Raw genomic sequence first — 23,101 nt, forward strand, 5'->3', positions numbered from 1 at the left:
GCTATGACTCTGAAGTCTCAAATCCTAAAAGTTTTCTTTGGCAACAGGCTGATAATCATATCAGCTTTGGATATGCTTTGGGATAATTTTTTTTTAATCTTTTAATCCTCTTTACTAATGTCTGAATTTTTCACCTACCTAGGAAAATTCCAACCCTGGGTCAATCCCACATTTGCATCCCATGTATCTACCCTAGGCTGTGAGCTCTGCTGAGAGACAACACACAATCACAAAGAATGAAATCTTTGCAAAATGTTGGCCGGAAAACTCAACAGGACCCCTCCAGCTGCTCTGAATATCTTCTAGGCTTCAGATGCTTAGTCTCCTGAACTTTCTCATCCACCTCTTCTCTGTATACCCTTGGGTTAAGACCTCACCTTCTACTTCCCATGAAAGCAGAAATGCTATATGACCTTCCCTTCAAAGGGAAATTACTCCTCACCGTTCCTACAGTGAGGGTATGGCCAAGACTCACCTCACACGAGTCCATCCACCGTCCAGCCAAACTCAGATCATCCATTGACCGGCCAATAGCCAATCATTTGTAAGCCTGGCTCAGAAAAGTATCCATTCTCCTGCATGTGAAAGGAGAAACTGAAGCTGCTGAATGAAGGCCAGTTGTGTAGCAAGTATGATCTGTGGGTACACAGAAGTTAGCATCAGATAGAGACAAAACGGAAAAGACGAAGCCGGTCAGCAGAGAAAGGAAAACGGAGCAGAGGTACGGGGAGAAGACGGCAATCCTCTACCATCCATTAGAATGGGAGAATCTTCGTTCTCAGTGTCAAATTCTGTAAGGCTGGCTCTCCTTTGGTTGCCTGGGCCCTTAAGAGTCTTCGTGTAGTCTGTGGTAGACCTTGCTTTTTCGCTATCCACTCTTCCTTCTCCTTTCCCCCCTCCCCCCTGAATAACACAACTCTGGCTTTGTTTGGAGGACAGCATGCCCAATTAAATATACTTGCCTCTCCAAACCTCTTGCAGATGGATGGCCATGTGACTTGGTCTGACCAGTGAGACAAACTGTAGTCTATTGTTGGTGCCTCTAGGGGAAAAATTTTTTTATTAAAAAAAAAAAAGCCTCAACTGACATGCACCTTTTACTCTTCCTTCCTGCCTGGAGATAAGGCATGATGCTTGAGGAACAGTAAAACATCATGTGGCCAAGAAAGCAAAAGCTACATGCTGAGTGTGGTGAATCAGGCAGCTAGAAAGGGCCTAAATTCTTCATCATTTTCTTAAGTAGCTGTATCACCCCTGAACTGCCCATCTCTAGATTCTCAATATTTGAGAACCCTTGTTAGACTAAACACCTATACTTGGATTTTGATAATATCTGTCTCGTGTCCAAAGTAGCCACAACTGAAAAATAAAACATCAGATAGAACTTTCTCCTACCTGCCAATTCACCTACAAAGTCCACGCATCCACATCATCCTTTTCTTGCCAGAGAAGGAGGCCCTGGCTGCTAACAGGTCCTCACACATTCTAGACCCTGTGTCTTCTCAAGAACCCTGCTCTGTAATCTGCTCTCTTTCCCTTCTTTGCTCTGGCCCCTGCCTATCAGTATTAAGCCTACTCAACTCTCTCTCATTTAAAATAAATCCTGGTGCAATCCCTGTTGAAATAACACCAGCATTCTTCACAGAGCTAGAACAAACAATCCTAAAATTTGTATGGAACCAGAAAAGACCCCAAATAGCCCAAGTTATCCTGAAAAAGAAAACCAGAGCTGCAGGTATCACAATTCTGACTTCAAGCTGTATTACAGAGCTATAATCATCAACACAGTGTGGTACTGGCACAAAAACAGACACATAGATCCACGGAACAGAATAGAGAACCCAGAAATGGACCCCCAAACAGATGGCCAACTAATCTTTGACAAAGCAGGAAAGAATATCCAATGGAATAAAGACAGTGTCTTCAGTAAGTGGTGCTGGGAAAACTGGACAGTGACACGCAGAAGAATGAACCTGGACCACTTTCTTACACCAGACACAAAAATAAACTCAACATGGATGAAAGACCTCAACATAAGACAGGAAGCCATCAAAATCCTCGAGGAGAAAGCAGGCAAAAACCTCTCTGATCTTGGCCACAGCAACTTCTTACTCAACACGTCTCCAGAGGCAAGGGAAACAAAAGCAGAAATGAACTATTGGGACCTCATCAAGATAAAAAGCTTCTGCACGGCAAGGGAAACAATCAGCACAACCAAAAGGCAACCGACAGAATGGGAGAAGACATTTGCAAATGACATATCAGATAAAGGGTTAGTATCCAAAATCTACAAACAACTTATCATACTCCATGCCCCCCAAAAAACAAATAATCCAGTGAGGAAATGGACAAAAGACATGAATAGACACTTCTCCAAAGAAGACATCCAGATGGCTAACAGACACATGAGAAAATGCTCAACATCACTCATCATCAGGGAAATTACAAATCAAAACCACAATGAGATACCACCTCACACCTGTCAGAATGGCTAACAGTAACAACTCAGGCAACAACAGATGTTGGCAAGGATGCAGAGAAAGAGGATCTCTTTTGCATTGTTGGGGGGAATGCAAGCTGGTGCAGTCACTCTGGAAAACAGTATGGAGGTTCCTCAAAAAATTAAAAACAACTACCCTAAGACCCAGCAATTGCACTACTAGGTATTTATACAAATGATACGGGAGTGCTGATTCGAAGGGGCACATGCATTCCCATGTTTATAGCAGCATATCAACAATAGCCAAAGTATGGAAAGAGCCCAAATGTCCATTGACTGTTGAATGGATAAAGAAGTGGTATGTATGTGCGTGTATATACATATATACACATATATGTGTGTATACATACATGCACACACAACGGAATATTACTCGGTGATCAAAAAGAATGAAATCTTGCCATTTGCAACAACATGAATGGAACTAGTGTGTATTACGCTAAGCAAAATAAGTCAGTCAGAGAAAGATAAATATATTATTTCACTCATATGTGGAACTTTAGAAGCAAAACAGATGAACGTAAGGGAAGGGAAGCAAAAATAATATAGAAACAGAGAGGGAGACAAACCATAAAGGACTCTTAAATACAGAAAACAAACTGAGGGGTGCTGGCGGGGTGTTGGGTGGGGGGATGGGCTAGATGGATGATGGGCATTAAGGAGGGCACTTGTTGGGATGAGCACTGGGTGTTACATATAACTGAAAAATCACTAAATTCTATTCCTCAAATCATCATTACACTATATGTTAACTAACTTGGATTTAAATTTAAAAGTACCTACATACATATATTAAAATAAAGTAAAATTAAATTAAATTAAATTAAATAAATAATAAAATAAAATAAATCTTGGTGCCCTCAACCCCAACTCTCTCTCCTCCTTGCTCCCTCCCTATCTTTCTTGTCTTCTTCAAGGTTCCAGCGGGGATTATCTTCAGTCTCACCTCCCATGTCATTCCCTTTCATTCACTCCTTAAAAACAACTTCATCCCCCCCCCCCCCCACTTCACTGAAAACTCTTTTCTGAAAACAGCTTTCTTGAAGTATAATTGATGTACAAAACACTGCACATATTTAACGAATACAGTGTGATGGTTTTGGGCATATGTATACACCCACGAAGCCATCACTGCAATCAAGGCAATAGACATACTTGTCACTCTCAAGAGTTTCCTTATGTCCCTTTGTTTTGGTCTTTTGTTCTTAGTGTGTGTGTGTGTGTGTGTGTGTGTGTGTGTGTGTGTGTGTGTATGTGTGTGTGTGTGCGTGCGTGTGTGTGCGTGTATGTGTGTGTGTGTATGCGTGTGTGCGTGTGTGTGTGTGTGTGTGTGTGTATGTGTGTGTGTGTTAAAAACACTGCGCAGGAGAGCAACACTCTCAGCAAATTTTTAAGAGCACCATACAGGATTGCTGAGTCTAGGCATTCATCTTGCATTTAAAGAAAACTCTTGAGGGGCTCAGTCAGTTAAGCATCCGACTTTTGATCTTGGCTCAGGTGATGATCTCACAGTTGTGGGATCAAACCCCATGTCAGGCTCTGTGCCCAGCATGGATGCTCTCTCTCTCTCTCCCTCTGCCCCTCTTCTGCTAGTGCTCTCTCTCTCTCTCTCTCTCAAAAAAAAAAAAAAAAAAAAGATTAAATTAAAAAAAAGAAAACTCTTGAAGTCTCCAAGAAAAGAACACACTCTACACCCCCCCATCCACACAATTTACTTGCTATTTACAGAAGATGCCAAGCTGCGTGCCGTCACTTGCCCCCAGACCTCGGCACAGACCCCCGCCCCGGGAAGCACTGCTCATTCTATGCCCCATCTCACCTTGCACTTACCGGGCCCTCTTGAACATGCCCTTCAGGTCTCCACTCAGATATCACCTTTTCCTGGGAGCCATTCCTAAAATACCTTCATGCCTTCTGTTCCCAATTAAATTCTCTGTGCCTCAGTCCCCTCAACTATAGAATGAGATGTAAATAGTACTTACCCTAAAGAATGTTGTAAAAATTAAATGGGTTAATATCTATAAATGCCTCAGACCCTTGGTTAGCACAGGGCAAAACTGTGTAAGTGCTTATTCAATGAGTAAATAAACAATTCACTTGCTAAAATTATTCCTGTTGGACAATTATCACGCTGTATGGAAACTGCCCGTTTGTCTCGCCTTCTAGACTAGTAGTTCTCAACTCTGGTTTCACAAGTGAATCACCTGGGAAGCTTTTTTAAAAAATCTGATCCCTAAACCACATCCAGACCGATCAAGTCAGTATCTATAAAGATGTATTCTTAACACACACACACACACACACACACACACACACACACATACACAACTCCATTGTGTGACCAAGTGCAAGCCACAAGTCTAAAACCATTGATTCTAATCCCTAGCTGCACAAAAAAATTATCTGATGAGTTTTTTTTAAGTACTGATGTCCAGGCCCACTCCAGACCACCCTCAGAACGTCTGGAGGGGCGGTCAGGCATCAGCATTATCCTAAAGCCCCTACACAGTATACAGTAAGGTATAAGAACCATTCTCTAAACCAGAGGTTGGCAAGCTATGGCTCACAGGCCAAATCCTATCCTCCATTTGTTTTTGTAGAGAAAGATCTATCAAGACACAGCCACACTCTCTCGGTCACATAGGTCTGTGGCTGCTTCCACGCTTCAAAGGCAGAGTTGGGTACTTGTACAGAAACTGTATGGCCCAGAAGCCCAAAATAGTTTCCTAAGACTCTTATTTCAACATTACATCCATATTCCCGAACTTGGCATGTGTCAAGCCTTTGAGAAATTACTTATCCACGTTAATATCCAGCCCCCCCTCCCAAAACTAACTGCCAAGATTCTTTTTTTCTTTTTTGCCTTACCTTATGGTTCCATACAACACATTCTGCATGTCTCGGAGACCATGCCCTTCGCGGGAGGTTCCCCTAGCTCTAGGACACTTCATCAAAACAAGGCTCATTTTACTTTTCCACCAGTGAGGGCCTGCAAGCAGAGATTTCTCTCTGCTTCTCCAATAAGCAGTGGTCCTCTGGGAGACTCGACATTCTCCATTTAATTACCAGTAACACAGTCAGATTATTTCCCCTGGGCGTTACCTCATCACAGCCGGGGAAAGCCACTCAACGCGAGCAGAGGGCGGGGTGCGTTCCTTGGGACCCTGCTGCCCCCACCCACCCCCAGTAACAATACAAATAAAGGGAACTTAACGCCCAGCCTTCTTCTTTTCCGCTCATGTCATTTCATTTTCTCCACAAAAACAAACCAGAAACTGTTTCAGCTCATTTGGCTCCGGGTTACCTCAAAAGAATGAGCCCCTTTTCAGCCCGTGGATATAGACACCAAAGGAACAGCTACAGATTTAAAACACGGCATTGTACCTGCTTCCGGTCTTTCCAAACCTTGTTGGAAAGATCACAGTGAATCTGGGAGGAGATACAGAGCCTCTGGGCTGCTGGGAAAGACATTGGTGAGAATCACGGGTTACAATCGTCCGAGGTCCTGTCCCCTCCTTGGAGGTTCAGCCGATGAAAACAGCCACTTTCATGGCATGGTGCGATTTTATTTCTATTAATCTCCCTTGGCTGCCGGGGAGATCCCACACCTGGTTTTGGGGATGCTCCCAGGTGACGATTCAACTACCAACTTACTCTGGCTCCTTAGGAGGATTAGTTGTTAGGCCGCATAATTTAGTTTCTGCAAAATAGGACTGATTTCCTCATGTGTTGTCTATTTGCATAGCAGTGTCCCGAGGAGGAAATTCAGGGAGATGTAGAATTGGATGATGCTGCCAAAGTCCATCGAACCCAATCCCCCCTGTCCAGGCTGTATCGCTCCAGGGTCAGAGGAGTTTAGGACCATTGCTCATTTTCTAAAGGAGGAAACTTTAGTGACCTAAGTCGCTTATGTAACTATATTTCCAACAGCCTATGTGACATCCCCCCGCCCCCCCCCGTATAGCCAATAGGTTTGTCACACCTAGCGCGTCTAGTGTCTCCCGTTTATCACCAACCTCCTTCCTCTCCATATAATTGTGCAGCGCCAGCATCCACTGCCCAGTTGTTCAGGTTGTGCACAACCTGAGGGTGGTGTCTGATTCCTCTCTCTCATCCAAGCTCCACTTCCAGCCCATCAGCGAGCCTGGTCACCTCTGCCTCTCTTACCTTCTGCTACTCCCCTAAACCAAGCCACCACCTCCATTACTTACGGCTGCTAACCCAAAAATCTCAGCTTTTACTCTTGATCTCCCTACAATGCATTTTCCATTCAGCAGTCACAGTTAATCTTCTGAAATGCAAATCCCGTCAGGACATTCCACTGCTTGAGTCGTCTGATGGATTCTCTTTCACTTAGAATAAAATTCAGTCTCCTTTCCTTGGCCTCTAAGGCTATATAGTCCCGTACGCAGAGATCAGGGCTTCACAACCACGGACATTTGGGGCTGGAGAATTCTCTCGGCGGGGGCTGTCCTGTGCACCGGAGGATGCTTAAATGCCGGTAGTATACCCGCACCCCGAATGGTGACCTTGCCCGTCAATCCAACCCATCTGAGGCCACCCCCCAACCTCCAACACTTGCCCTACCCTCGTTCACCATGATCTGACGCCACGCCACGGTCCTGCTTGTTCCCAAATTTACATTTGCCGCTCCTTTGCCTGGAGGGTCCTCCTCCCAGATCTCCGCATGGCCGGCTCCTTCCCATCAACCGGGTCTCAATTCAAGCCGTCACCTCCTCAGAAAGACCTTCCCAACCATCCTGCCCAAGCAGCCCACCCATCCTTTAACCTCTGTCTCATTGCCCAGTTTTATTTCCTTCATAGCATGCATGAGTACCTGAAATTATCGTCTTCGTTTGTTTGGTTCTATGTTGTGGTCTTTTCCTGGACCGTAAGCCCTATAAGACTTCATCCGTCTTGCTCTCCACTCTTTCCCCAGTGACTACCTAAGTACTGCATATAGTAGGCAGTCAATAAGTGGTTGTTATAGGACCCAATGAGTGGACCCATAAGACTACAGCTAACTCACGTCTGCTAGGGCTGGACACGGATGCTTTCCCAGGCCCCAGGGCAACTGGATCTGTTTCAAGAGAATGGCAATCTGTCACAAGACAGATTATCTATCTCTGGTTAAGAATACAGGCTTCTTGGGGCGTGTGGGTGGCTCGGTCGGTTAAGCATCCAACTCTTGGTTTCAGCTCAGGTCACGATCTCACGGTTCATGGGTTCGAGTCCCGCATCGGCCTCTGTGCTGGCAGCATGGATGGAGCCTGCTTGGGATTCTCTGTCTCCCCCACCCCTCCCTCTGCCCCTCCCCTGCTTGTGCACTCTCTCTCATTCTCTCTCTGTCTCTCTCTCAAAATAAATATTTATTAAAAAAAAAAAAAAAAGAGAGAGAGAGAGAGAGAGAGAGAGAGAGAGAATACAGCCTTCCTGAGTTCAAATCCCAGCTTTGCCATTCATCAGCTGTGTGACCTTGGGCAGGACGCGACACTTTCTAACCCTCTGTTTCCTTGTCTATAAAATGGGAAAAATAAAGGCCTCTTTCTCCTAGGATTAGTGCAAAGATTTAAGTGAGATAATAAGTACAAAACACTTAGAGTGGTATTCTATATTTAAACATAAAAACACTTAGAGTAAGTTCTGTGTGTTTGTTGTTGGTCGTTGTGATGATACATTGTTTCACTGAGTAAGAACTTTTCTGGGGAAGGTGACCTCACTGCAAGATGTGAAATCCCACTGCCTCCTCAACCATCTACCCTGAGAGAGGAAAAGCAGTCCCGCGGAACTTTTTATCAGGGACTTCTTCTCCCGAAAGCTATTTCCCTCCAATGCAAATAAATCTGATTTTATCTTGAGCCCAAGCAGAGAACTGCCTATGTAGTAGTAACCTTTAATAGCCCAGAACAATATAATTGCTACTTCTTAGCATTCTCTTCTCCAGGGTAAATAATACTAATGCCTTGAATGCCTACTTGCTTTTCCCACTTTCTGATCTCTTACATTCATTGTTCTCAATTTGGAAAGAGATCTAAATGAAGAGAAAGGAGAGCTGCTGTTGTCATAGCAACTGCAAAGGGACAGACAACCCAGTTGGGATGAAATAAGAAAAGTCGAGTTGTTTATGTTTTGTTTTTTCCATTTTTCTTTCTGATTGAAAACATTCCATTGCTTTGAAACGGAGGCACGTGGCTGACACTGTCATTCTTACCCAGTGCCTCCTGATTCTTCCCTCTCCACCACCTGACAGAGAGGGGGACCTGTCAGAGTATGCTGAGAGAAGGTGCTTGGGGACATCTCTATTGAAAAGCATCCCCTGTTTTATCACCTTTAAGGCTGAGTTTTGTGTTCATCCAACACAGTACACAGCCTCTCTCCCTACTTTCTGTCTTGGTTTGCATTACAGGTGGGTACCTGCCTATTCCCCAGCTACACTGATAAATTCTTCAAGATCAGGAACAGGGCTTATTCCCTATATTCAAAAAAAGATTTAAAAAAATTTTTTTAACTATTTTATTTACTTTTGAGACAGAGAGAGACAGAGCATGAGCAGGGGAGGGGCAGAGAGAGAGGGAGACACAGAATCCGAAGCAGGCTCCAGGCTCTGAGCTGTCAGCACAGAGCCCGACGTGGGGCTCGAACCCACAAACTGCAAGATCATGACCTGAGCCAAAGTCAGACACTCAACCGACTGAGCCACCCAGGCGCCCCATCAAAAAAAGATTTTTTAATCACACAAATAAAAGAGCAATTGTACACTAACTCGAACAATCTACACACACACACCCCTTCATTTCATTTACATTTAATCCAAATGCTAATACTTGAGTTTATTTTCTCCACTGTATTTCATGTTTTCTACTGTTGTCTGTCTTAATTTTTCCCCTTTCCCTCCTCTAACTTTTGTGGGATTGATGAAGTTTTCTTTGCTCAACTTTTCCACTTGTAGAGTGCCTATATCTATATATCTCCAAATATACAGAGAATACTTAGATACAAATTTAAACTTTATTTTTCTCTCCACAGGGATAGTTAATCAATGTTTATACCCTCCTTCTGATGACACCCTTAGCTTTCATTTGTCTCCCCAGCTCTCCAATCCCACTCCCCGTGTGGAAAGCATCTGGGGTTTTTACTCTAAATTGTTGCCCTGTTTGCATTACCCATCAAAATTTGTACCCTTAAATGTTTGTTGTGTTATCACTGTGCCTTTTTCAGGTCCCAGATCTTCCTTTCTCTTTGAATTTCCATTTTCATTTTTGCTGAAGCACATTCTGAAATAATGCTTTCAGAGAAGGGCTCTCAATGATAAAACTCCTAAATATCTGTAGAGAGGACAAATGTCTTTACTCTCCCCATACCTGACTGATAGTTTGAATACAGAATTTCAGGTTCAACACGAGGTTCTCAGAATTTCGAATTCTATTTTCTCTGAGGATCCGAGAAGTCTGATGCTACTCTAATTCTCTTTTCCTTCTTGGAAATCTCGTTTCTTCCCTTCTGGAAGTTTCAAGAATGTTCTCTTTATCTTTGGGGTACTAAAGTTCACCTAATGTGTCCTAGTGGGTTTTTATTGTTATTGTTGACCCTGCTCGGCACTCTGTACATCTGTCTTCAGCTCTAGGAGATGTTCTTCTGCCGCTTCTGTTATCTGTTCCCCCTTTCATTCTCTATCCCCTTTTAGAACAGCTAGTCAACACATTGTGTAACTGTAAGGACCATCTTCCCTTTTAATCTCTTATGCTTTACACTTCTGGATCCTTTATTCCATGTTCTGCAAGAGTCCCTTACTTCCGGTTTTCTAATTCAGTCTTCAGCCCTCTTATTGACTCGAGTTTTGTTTTACAATCCTACTTTAAAATTTCAGGGCCTCTGATTTCCCTTTTTTTTTTTTTTCTTCGTGGCTTTCTACGGTTCTGAGAGACTCCTGAATCTCTCTGAGGAATTCATACTAAGGCCAATCTTTTCTTCCTTCCCTCTTTGATCCTTTCTCAGAAGTTAGTTTCACTGTTTGGTGGGTTCGATACCTCTCTTGTGATGTTGGTTTTTCTCACGTGTCTGGTGGGGTTTTTTTTCCCCCCTTGTATTTTGCAGACAAGGGTTTTGAAGGAAAATATTTGGCGGGTAGACTAAATTTCTTCAGCTCAGGTAAGATCTCTAGTCACCTGGCAGCAAATTCAGGTTTTGATCATGAAAGCTCTCCCTCGGGTGATTTTGCAGGTTAGAGGCAGGGCAGTTACACGTGGTGGCATGGCAAACTTCAAGGTGGTTCCCATGGTCCCTGCCTCTTGACATTCAGGTCATTACCGTATCCCACTGGGTGTGGTGACTGACTTCCACCCAATAGGATATGACAAAGTGATGGCTCCCCTGATGATGTCACATAATGTTAAGACTCTTTCATGCTAGCAGACTCGGGGTCTTTCTTCTCTCTCTCCATTACTGGGTTTGAAGAAACAAGCTGTCATAAATCCCACCGCCACAAGGAAATGAATTCTGGCAACAACCTCAGGGACCTGGGAACAGAACCTTCCACAGTCCAGCCTCTAATAAGAAGCAAGCTGTGGCTGATGACTTGATTGCAGCCTTGTGAGACCCCAGACAGAAGACCAGCTGAGCTATGCCCAGACTCTTGACCCACAGAACCGGTGAGAAACGTGTATGTGTGTTAAGCTGCTAAGTTTGTACTAGTTTGTTATACAGCAGTAGATGCCTAACATAGTGTTTGCCCTCCCGATGTAAGGACTCCCTTCTCTTCTTGGGGACATTGGTTAACTGGGTGTGTTAGCCCACTTCTCATTCCTCAGTGACCACTTGGAGAGTTTCCTTCTAGGACACACACACACACACACACACACACACACACACTGTAAACAGGTATACTCTCAGCTTATCCTGGGGGCTAAGCCTGGAATCAAGAGTTCCAAATCCTTTTTTGCTGTACAAAACAGTCAGACTACAGCACAGTCAAATAAAAAGGAGTGGCCATTTTCATGGTTGAAAATAGATGCAAAATTCCTAGATAAAATATTAGTGAATAGGATTCAACAAAACATAAAAGAATAATAAATCAGGAGCAAGTAGGATTCATTTCAGAAATGCAAAAGACAGCTTAGTATTAAGAAGATTTAAGAAATTATTCATCAGCTTCATCAGAGAATTCAGTATATGATAAGGTAACATTTCAGTTTGGTGGTTAAGTTATAAATTATTAAGTAAATGGTGTCGAGACCGCTGGCTAGCCTTTTGAGTGAATACTTCTAGATCCTCTGTTCATCTTTTATATCATAACAAATCTCAGAAGGACAAAAAAATGTTAAGTAAAAAAAAAAATTACTTGAAACAAAGATGGATTTTAAAATAAATTCAGAATGGGAAATCTTTCCAACTGTGGCACAAAATCCAGAGGCCATAAAAGAAAAGATTAAATACAGATAAATAAATTGACCTCATAAAAAAATTTCAATGTCTGCACAGCAAAAAAATACAAACCGGTGCAGCTGGTCATCTGTTTGGGGAGGAAAGAGAAGGGAACTGAGGTGTAAATAGATGTAAACCCAATGAGCAAAGAGAATGGCCTGGCCTAAATGGAGAGTGATGGATACATCAGAGAAAAGGTAGGTGCATATTGGAAGTACACAGAGGCTGGTGTATTCCTATCCATTACAGAGCATCCACCAGGGACAAAGCACTATACACTTTAGGGGACAAAATGCTCAGCCGCTTGACATCGGTCAGTATCTGTCATAAGCCACCCTAGTCCTGGCACAATGGGTGCATCCAATAACTGACCCACACACCTCGGAAGGGTCATCCACGCATCAAGACTATCTGTAGGGTCAGTGGAGGTCTCTTTTTAAAATTTTTTTTTAATGTTAATTTGTTTTTTGAAAGAGAGAAAGAATAAAAGTGGAGGAGGGGCAGAGAGAGAGGGAGACAGAATCCAAAGCAAGCTCCAGGCTCTGAGCTGTCAGCACGGAGCCAGACGCGGGGCTCGAACTCACGGACCGTGAGATCAATACCTGAGCCGACATTGGATGCTTAACCGATCGAGCCACCCAGGCGCCCCAGCTGAGACCGCGTCTTAGCTCAATTTCTCCCTGTGCCCAATTCTGCTTTCCACCTGTCCTTCTGGTGGGTCCCATTAACGTGCTCTAAAAAAGCCCTTACCCATGACTCTGCCTCAGAATCTGCTTCCTGGGGACCCCAACATACAGCACACACTAATGACATTGAAGAGTGACTATTTCCACACTCTGGCCAACAGTGGGATACATATCACTCTTAATTCCTTCCAGTTTGACATGCCGAAAGTAGTATCTCTTTGTTGCTTAAATTTGGAGGAATATAGACTCTCCCATATGCCCTATCGGCATTAAGAGTACACACCGACCAAAGCACATTTCAGGAGGGCAACTTGCCAAAAATAAAAATTGAACATTATGTAGACCCTTTTTTAACTCGAGGTGTTTTTAAAATTTTTTAATATAGATTTAAAGGTAATTGTAGATTCACACAAAAGAATACAAAGAGATCCCGTGTACTCTTTACCCCAGTATCCCCAGTGAGAATATTTTGCAAAACTAGAGTCCAGTATCACAGTCGGGATATTGGCATTGAGGTTGAGATTTCCCTTCTTACTTGTACGTGTGTGTGTGTGTGTGTGTGTGTGTGTGTGTGTGTGTGTGTTTAGTGCTATACAATTTCACATTTGGACTCACCTATCCCCATTAGGATTCACCACGACAATGAAGATACACTGCACAGTTCCATCACCACAAGGATCATCTCTGTTGCCTTTTTTGACCAGCCCTACCTCCCCCCTGACTCTCCACATCCTATCCCACCCCATCCCTAACCCCTGGCAATCACTGAGTTGTCTTCCATTTCTAAATTGTGTCACTTACAAATGTTATATATAAAGGGAATTACATAGCATGTAACCTTTTGGGATTGGCTTTTTTCACCCAACATAATTCCTTAGTTTCTTCCCAGTTGTGTAGTCCATTCATTTTTTTTTAATTTTTAAATTATTCTAATTAAAAAACTGTTTAATGTTTATTTATTCTGAGTGAGAGAGAGAGACGGAGTGTGAGCAGGGGAAGGGCAGAGAGATAGGGAAACGCAGAATCTGAAGCAGGCTCCAGGCTCCGCGCTGTCAGCGCGGGGCTCAAACTCATGAACTGCAAGGATCATGACCAGAGCCGAGGCGGACACTTAACCAACTGAGCCACCCAGGTGCCCCTGTATCCTGTTCCTTTTTATCGCTGGAGTGTATTCCATGGCTTGGAATGCAAAGCAAACCAGAATCTGCTTACCCATTCACTTGCTGAAAGACATCTGGGCTGTTTTTAATCTAGCAATTCAAGATCTAGACATCTAACCCTCAGATACAATGACTCAAAGGCAAAGAAGTGTTTACAATATTCCTCCACCCCCACCCCCCCCCCCCACCTCGCAAATTGGAAGAAATCAACATTCATCAGTAGGGACCTACTTAAACAAACTGCATTAATTCACCTAATGTATGTGTGCCCATACAGAGATATTCCATGTATATAATCGAGTTACAGAAGAGGAAATATATTATGCTCCTTACGTGGTTTGGGTTTGTGTGTTTGTTTTTTTAAGTGCCACTGACAGCAAAGAGAGCAGAGAGAACTTTGTCTCACGTTTCCGTCAATGCCATTCCGTAAATTCTATATTCCTGTCCAGTATTTATCTCCTCACATTTATTTCGTCCTGTTGCCTTGGGTAGGCCCTCAGTAGCATTGTAATCATTGGTAGTTAAAGCAGGCATCCGTGTGTTGCTTCTTACCTTAACGACAATGTTTCTAAAGATTCACCATTAAGGGTAACATTTGCTGTCTATTAGCTCAGGGAATATAGTGGATGGTATTGTAACAGCATCGCGTGGGAACAGATAGTAGCCGCATAGCATCATGTATACAGTTGTCAAGTCACAATGTTGTACTAATGTAACATTGCGTGTCATTTACACTTCAATAAAAAAAATATTTGCTGGGGCGCCTGGGTGGCTCAGTCGGTTGAGCGCCGACTTCGCTCAGGTCACGATCTCGCGGTCCGTGAGTTCGAGCCCTGCATCGGGCCCCTGTGCTGACAGCTCAGAGCCCGGAGCCTGTTTCAGTTCTGTGTCTCCCTCTCTCTGACCCTCCCCCATTCATGCTCTGTCTCTCTCTGTCTCAAAAAAAAAAAAATAAAAACGTTAAAAAAAAAATATTTGCTGTATATTTATGGTAGATACCCTTTATGACTATTTCTATTTCTACCTAGAAAGGATGTTGCATTTTAGCAACCCTCTCCCCAGTACCCATGGAATGGTTTCCCCCCTTTAATCCCTAAATACAGTCAGGTACATTGATATCTCCATTGATTCCCCAACTTGAATTTCTCAGATAAATCCTACTTGATCAAGATCTATTATTCTTTTAATACACGACTAGATTCAATTATCTGGTATTATTTAGAGTTCTGGCCTCTACATTCATAAGTGAGATTAGCCTGTAATTGTAGTTTCTTGTCTTGAAATCAGAAATACACTAGCCTGACAAAATAAGATTGGTGGGTCCCTGTGTTTTTCTAAGCTCTGAAATGTAAGATGTGAGCAAGCTCCCCTCTGAGATTTGGTAGAACTTGACTTATAACTACAAAAGGCTTGAGTATTGGGTGATAGGGAGGGAGGGGCATATTGGTAGATGGGCCTTTAACCACCATTTCTGTTTTTTGAAAGTGTTTTCTATTGGCTTTCTTGGACCAATTTTTGGTAACTTATAATCTCCTTGACATTTTTGTCCATTTTATCTAGGTTTTCAAATGGATTGGTATAAAGTTATATAGCTGGATCATATCATTCACACATTTATTATGTGAATTTGCTATGTATGCTCTATTACATTTTTTAAAAAATCTTTTTAAAGAAAAGAAGGGAAAAGGGAGCCTAACAATTTAAACCACGTGGATAATTCCTCTTGTCATTCCAGTTAAAGAAGTTATGCCTCACACGAGCAAGACGTGACTGCTATCCACTCGGTCAGTCCGTTTCTACCTTTGAGCATCTCGCTCTGAGGGTAATTCAATAGTTTAAAACATTTTTCATATAAGTCGGCCATGAACCAAAAAAATAACGATGGGATTCAAAGAAGAAAAATCGTTACATTTTTGCAAGAGCATATCTACCTCCAACATCAGCCCAGCTTACAAAAGAATTTCTCCGGCAACTTTCCTTATTTGCGGCTCTTACCTCACCCTCTGACTTCAGCTAGGATGCTGCACGAAGAAGTCTCCTAATTTTAAGAATCTCCTCTGTGTCCGTGCCCTCTCGTCCTGCATCATATCACGTGTGTCTTCTCTCTTTCCCTTCATCCTACGTGCAGGAAGTTGGTATGTGCGTATCATTCTTTCAGAAACTCCAGCTTTGGGTTTTAGTGATCATCTCAACTATTGTTCTTGGTTTGTTTGTTTCATTTATTTCTGCTTTTATTTTTATTAACTTGATCCATCCATTTTATTTGAGCTAATTTCATGCCTGTTTTCTTGTCCCCTGTTGCTGGAGTTCGTCTGGGATTTCAAAATGGAAATGAAGCAGTCCTTAATAAAAAATAATAATAACAGAGCACCTGGGTGGCTCAGTCGGTTAAGCGTCCAACTTCGGCTCAGGTCACGATCTCACAGTCTGTGAGTTCGAGCCCCGCGTCGGGCTCTGCGCTGACAGCTCAGAGCCTGGAGTCTGCTTTGGATTCTGTGTCTCCCTCTCTCTCTGCCCCCCTCCCCGCTTGCACTCTTTCTCTCTCTCAAAAATAAATAAACATTAAAAAAATTAAGCTTAAATAATAATAATAGTAAGGAGTTGGGGGGGAGTAGGCATGCCTGGGTGACTCAGTCGGTTAAGTGTCCAATTCTTGATCTCAGCTCAGGTCTTGATCTCAGGGTCTTGAGTTCAAGCCCCGGGTTGGGGGCTCCAACCCGAGAACATACATTTAAAAAAAAAAAAAAAAAAAGTACGTGCATTCTGAACCAGCAATTTCACATCTCTGCATCTGCACTAGAGAACAATTCACACATTTGTCCCAAGATGCTATATAAGAATTATCTCTTCACCTTATTGTTTATAACAAAAAGGAAGAGCCTAAAAGCACATCAATAGGAATATAACTTACTAACCCATGCTATACTGAAATAGAATAGTACACAGCAGAGAAAAAGAGAAAAGTAGAGCTTCATGAATGCTGCCTTGTCTCTTTTTCTATCCAAACAGCTATCCAGTTGTCTTTAAGCCACTTACTGAAGAGTCTCTTCTCTCACCACCTGGATATGCTATCCTGGTAACATACTAAATCCTCATCCGTTCCTGGATCCGTATTTCCACACTTTATTCCATGCCATTGAGCTATCAGTGCACCCCCTCGGTCTATGTTCTGCTGTTATAAATTTTGTTGTTTGATAATGTATTTTAATATATAATGGAGAAGGTTACTTCTCATTACTCTTCTTCTAGAGAATGTCCCTGGTAATCACTACCAGTTCTGAAAAAAAAAAAAATGCTATTGAAATTTTGATTGAAATTGCATTGAATTTATAGATTTATCTAGTGAAAATTGACATCTCTACAATTTTGAGTCTTCCTATTCAAGTGCAAGGTTTGACACTCCATTGATTCAAATCTTCTTTTATGGCCCTCAATAGAGGTTTATAGTTTTATTCATATAGATCCTTCACAATGCTTGTTAAGTTTATCCCTAGATATTTATGGCTATTGTCTCACAAGAATATGGAATTCAGTATTTCCAAAACTGAACTTTTATTTTTTTATTTTTTTAACGTTTTTTATTTTATTTTTGGGACAGAGAGAGACAGAGCATGAACGGGGGAGGGGCAGAGAGAGAGGGAGACACAGAATCGGAAACAGGCTCCAGGCTCCGAGCCATCAGCCCAGAGCCTGACGCGGGGCTCGAACTCACGGACCGTGAGATCGTGACCTGGCTGAAGTCGAACGCTTAACCGACTGCGCCACCCAGGCGCCCCTCCAAAACTGAACTTTTAATCTACCTCGTCACATTCTGTTCCTTTGCCAGATCCTCCCCGGTGCAATTAGGGCACCTGTATTCACCTGGTGCCGTTGTCCCAGCACCTGAGTCATTCCTGAGCTCTCCTTCGACCTCACGTCCAACTCCTGACCAAATCTAAGGACACCATATCTCAACGCCTTGACCTCTCCTCATCTACACCATCAGTCTCCTTGTCCACGCCAAGCCACCAACTTATTACAATAACGCGATAACTATTTTATGTTCTCTCTTCTTCTTCCGTTCTTTACACAGCAGCATTTTTTTTTTAAAAGGTAAATTGACCAAATCACTCTCATGCTTGAAAGCCCCAGTGGCCTTGCATTGCCCTTAGATGCAATTCAACGTCCTTAGCAAGGCCAGCAAGGCTGTAAACGATCTGGCCCGTACCTATCAATCACTTCAACCTTAAATATCCCACCACTGTCCTCATTCATGACACCCAAGCCCCAGTGGACTTACCTAGGTTTTTGAAATTACTGATGGTGGTTGATTAGGTCATCATGTCTATTTCTTCACTTCCTCCCTGTAATAGAATTAGACGTCTTAGTCTCATTGCTATTGGAATCGGCCATGTGATTTGCTTTAGCCAACACAATGTAAGTAAACAGTGCAAACAGAGGCTTTAAATGGGCAGGCACGGTTTGGCTTGAATTTCTGTCATCTGGCAGGAGAGCACTCTAATTAGCTGCTGGTCTCACATGGAGACATGAGTGGAACAGACCTGAGCCCACCCTGTATGCAAAACTAGCATTCACCAGCGATAGACACTCTGGAGCAGAACAATAGGTATTTATTTTTTTAGGCCACTAAGACCTGGGAGCTATTTGTTACACAGCGTTCATCACAGCAATAGCTAACTAATACACCAGTTCTCTCCTACCTCCACGACTTTGTTTAATGTATGTCCACTTCTCTAGACTGTAAGTTTCATGAGGGTTAAATCTGTGTCTATTCTGTGTCCCTCTATATCGCCAGAGCCTGGCATAACACTCATTATGTGGTAGTGGCTAAATAAACGTTCATGAAAAATAACTATGGTAAACTTTTCATGGTAAATACTATCTCTGATTTTATTAAACTTTGCAACATTGCTTAGGTATATAATTGCTTTTAAAAAAATTTTTTTAAATGTGTATTTATTTTTGAGAGAGTGAGACAGAGTGTGAGTGGGGGAGGGGCAGAGAGAGAGGGAGACACAGAATCGGAAGCAGGCTCCAGGCTCTGAGCTGTCAGCACAGAGCCCAATGCTCAAACTCATTGACTGTGAGATCATGAGCTGAGCTGAAATCGGACACCCAACTGACTGAGCCACTCAGGCCCCCCCCAGGTGTATAATTGTTGTCAACTGCTCTGTTGCCGGTCATTTCACTGAGCTCTCCTATTCTTACTAATTACCTTCCAGTTGATTCTTTTGGGTTGTCTATAACCAAAAGCGTATCATCTGTGGTGGCAGTCTGTTAAACTGTGGTCCCGACAAACCACGCCTCTTGGTATTCACATCCTTGTGTAGTCCCTTGCCATTGATTCTGCACTGGGCCTGTGACTTCCTTTTAATCAATGAACTGCAGTGGAGATGGCACTCCACTGTGCCAAGAATTAAGGAGGCCTAGAAAGTTCTACTGTTGTGCTTTTGTGAGTCTGGATCTACCCTGTAAGAAGTCTGGTTCCCCTGCTGGAGGGACCACATGGAAAGAGACAGGAGAAAGAACCACTCCACCTGGCAGAATCTTGAGCAAATAAAAGGGTTGTTATCTTAAGCCACAGAGTCTTGGTGTGGTTTGTTACACATCAATAAATAATTGAAACATCTGTAAATAACAACTTTGGTGGGGGGGGGGGTGGTAAGAGAGAGAGTGAGAGAGTGAGAGAGAGAGAGAGAGAGAGAGAAACAGAATGTTAACTATAGAGAACAAACTGACGGTTCCGAGAAGGGAGGTGGGTGGGGAGATGGGTGAAACCGGTGCTAGGGATGAAGGAGTGCACCTGTTGTGATGAATACCCAGTGTATGACAGTGTTGAATCTCTAAACTGTACACCTGAGACGAAGGTCATACTGTATGTTAACTAACTGGAATTAAAATAAAAACTTCAAAAAAATAGATTTGAATTTAAAAACAACAACAGCTTCGTGTCCTGAATTGAAACCATTATGCTACTCTACACTCCTGTCTAAGTGCGTTGGCTGGTTCTTTGATCCTATTTTGTAATCCATCTGAAAAACATTATGAGTCTTAGTATTTGCTAAAGAAAGTAAAATTTGGGGAAAAGTCATCAAAACACTCATATCGGTTATTTCCTGAGCATGATATTATGGGAGGAGGGACTTTCAATTTCCACTGTATGTTTCTGTTATTTTTAAATTTTATATATAACATTTATTATCTATATACTAAAAAGATATTAATAGTGGTGACTGTAGGTGTCATTTTTTTTCCCTTCCCTTTCATGTTTTACTGTGAAGAAAAACGACTTTTTTTGCTATGTGTATAAAGGTGTGTGAATTTTACATATTTTGTCGTGTTGGGTACATGTCCATTTTTGTAATGTAACCAAATGTTTAATATCAGCATTGGACTTTGAAATTTATTAAATGTGTTTTTGCATTTGTCTAAATTGGATGGTTTTTCTCCCTTGATTTATTAGCATAGTAATTTAGATAACCTAATATTGAATCATCCTTGCATTATTGATTCTCCGGGTAAAAGAACATTCCTCTTTATGCAGTAGGGGGTCTGCCACAGGTGGATCCCATGAGGAAGGATTAGGGCTTGAGCGAGAAGCAAATCAGTGCCTCCAGGCGCTTCCAGATGGCCCAATAGATAAGGAGTCCCCTTGCCCAGAATGCAAGCATCTTCTGCATTCTTTGAGGAAAACTCAGTTGTCCTTATGTATTCCCACGACAAATCCCCTGTGATCATAATCCACTTTCACTGCCTGAGCCAGTGATTTTCAGTTGCACTGGAAGACCCACACCGATCAATCCAGACAACCCAACAGTTGAGGCAAACAGCATGAAAGAGAGGTAGGAGGCTGAGTAAAAGAGGAACTAACACCAAATGAAGTAAAGTTAACACGGGAATCCAAAGAGAACTCGGACGGAAGTATAGTTAATGAATGTACTAAGAGCTATTTAAGTCGATGTCACATTCTTAAATCAAAATTAGGCTGCCAACCATAAAAATAAGCAGAACTCTTGGAAATTTAAATAATGGCTTGCTAAAATTAAAAACTCGGCATAAAAGCTGAATAACAGGACAAACACATACGAAGACCAATTTAGGAATCTGCAAAACCAAAATAGTTGACTCTCCAGAGAGCAGTGCTAAAGTAAAAGAAAGGATTTTTTTTCTATACCTGACACTCTCCCTCCTTCCACTGCTGCTCTGGAAAATCTGGAAGCAATCTGATGAGTGGGACAAGAGGAGAAGTCTGAACCAGGAGGAGAAAAAGATCCCTGCTTTCTGCTTCCCCAGTGTAGACCATGACCTAGGCTTTCACTTCCCTTGCAAAAATCTTTCAGCTGAATTTGAAGTATTGCATGGGATGTATCTGCTGTAATAAAACTTCTCTTCGGCTTGAGATGAGTGGAGACCTGATTAACAATGACCTGGAACTTCGTGGGGCTTCTCTGGGATTTCCCTCAGGGCTATGGAATGGATTTGAACAGACAGTGGAAAACAAGAGCCAAATTGCTGAGTGATTATCTCCAGAGTCCTGCTGGTCCTGCCTAATGCGCCTAATGCGGCCATGCGGTCCTCAAACTGCAGAGCACATCAGACACTCCAGGGAAGCCTGTTAAAAATAGATCTGGATGCCCCAAACCACAGTCAGTCCCTCCCTCAAGGTGGGGTCCCAGCAATCAGCATTTTAAACAAGGCCCTCCCCTCGGAGGATTCTGATCAAGTTAACCTGCTTGCCACGCATTAAATAATAATACTCTTCAAACCCACTGCTCAACGCACAATCGCTTTCCTCTGTGCCTTAATGCAAGCTCTTCATTTCTCTTAAAAGTCTCTACCTCCACTTTATGGCCTAAAGTGCCATTTCTTTGCAAAGCCGTCTCGGATTCCCTTCTAAACTCCCATTTTCTTCCCTCCCTTGAGCTCTTGTAGCCTCTCTTAAATTTTAGCATTCCAGTTAAAAGCTTTGGAGTAAAACAGACCAAGGTTTGGGTCCCGGCTTTGCCACTTATTAGCTGTGTGACCTTCACCAAATCATCTGAAGTCTCTAAGCTTCCCTTTGCTCACCTGTAAAATGAGAACGGTGCCGGTGGAATGATAGGATGTCTGGAATTTTCCTTTTTCATAACTGAGATGGGGGAAGTGAGCAGGGATATGAACAAATCAAAATAATTATCATCCATCAGTTGATAATGATTGCGGTTGGATGACAGGTACCTAGGAGTTCGTTATATCATTGCGTCTATCTTGTATATGTTTGAAATATCCATAATAAAAGGAAAAATTCATTTAAAAACATTAATGAGGGGCGCCTGGGTGGCGCAGTCGGTTAAGCGTCCGACTTCAGCCAGGTCACGATCTCGCGGTCCGTGAGTTCGAGCCCCGCGTCGGGCTCTGGGCTGATGGCTCGGAGCCTGGAGCCTGTTTCCGATTCTGTGTCTCCCTCTCTCTCTGCCCCTCCCCCGTTCATGCTCTGTCTCTCTCTGTCCCAAAAATAAATAAAAAACGTTGAAAAAAAATTTTTTTTTAATAAATAAATAAATAAATAAAAACATGAATGCCCCATCAGGAAAAAAAAAACTGTATAATCAAAAGGAACTGTTGATAATCCATGAAAAAGATGCAGGCAAATGATTTTAAATGTTTGGTCTTTCTAATAATTTTTTAAAATATTTTAACATTTACTCATTTTTGAGAGACAGAGCGTGAGCAGGGGAGGAGTAGAGAGAGAGGGAGACCCAGAATCTGAAGCAGGCTTCAGGCTCTGAGCTGTCAGCACAGAGCCTGACGGGGGAGGGGGGGTGGGGCTCAAACCCACGAACTGTGAGATCGTGACCTGAGCTGAAGTGGGCACTTAACCGACTGAGCCACCCAGGGGCCCCATGGTCTTTCTTTTTTTTTCAACGTTTTTTTTTTTTTTTTTTTTTTTTTTTTGGGACAGAGAGAGACATAGCATGAACGGGGGAGGGGCAGAGAGAGAGGGAGACACAGAATCGGAAACAGGCTCCAGGCTCTGAGCCATCAGCCCAGAGCCTGACGCGGGGCTCGAACTCACGGACCGCGAGATCGTGACCTGGCTGAAGTCGGACGCTTAACCGACTGCGCCACCCAGGCGCCCCCCCCATGGTCTTTCTAATAATTTTTGAATGTAAATGTTATAAAGATGATACCTCTTACATAATAACCAAATGATATTAAATAAAATAATGGATATTAAGTCCCTATCACAGTATCTACCACATAATTCTCAATAATTGTTATTTTCCTCTCTTCTTTCCATCACGGCAGTTTGTGTATACACGTTACGTCCCCTCCCTGAGCTACACTGGGAACAG

General features: G+C 42.7%; 1 long non-coding RNA gene and 1 other non-coding gene across 6 annotated transcripts in view; both read right to left on the reverse strand.

The window, feature by feature from the left end:
- The window catches only part of LOC131501056 (uncharacterized), a 132,130-nt gene that overhangs the window by 70,951 nt on the left and 38,078 nt on the right, over nt 1-23,101 (reverse strand). For 2 of the 5 annotated variants that reach the window (XR_009256606.1, XR_009256608.1), the window contains one exon: nt 18,046-18,109. This is a non-coding gene — a long non-coding RNA (uncharacterized LOC131501056). Of the gene's footprint in view, nt 1-15,667; nt 16,079-18,045; nt 18,110-23,101 lie in introns of those variants that run through there. The other 3 variants (XR_009256607.1, XR_009256609.1, XR_009256610.1) reach the window with 3 other exon arrangements.
- On the reverse strand, nt 9,122-9,206 carry TRNAQ-UUG (transfer RNA glutamine (anticodon UUG)). Its single transcript has one exon. It is a non-coding gene; the product is annotated as a tRNA-Gln (tRNA).

The sequence above is a fragment of the Neofelis nebulosa genome, chromosome 18 (assembly GCF_028018385.1).
Source record: "Neofelis nebulosa isolate mNeoNeb1 chromosome 18, mNeoNeb1.pri, whole genome shotgun sequence".
NCBI lineage: Eukaryota > Metazoa > Chordata > Mammalia > Carnivora > Felidae > Neofelis > Neofelis nebulosa.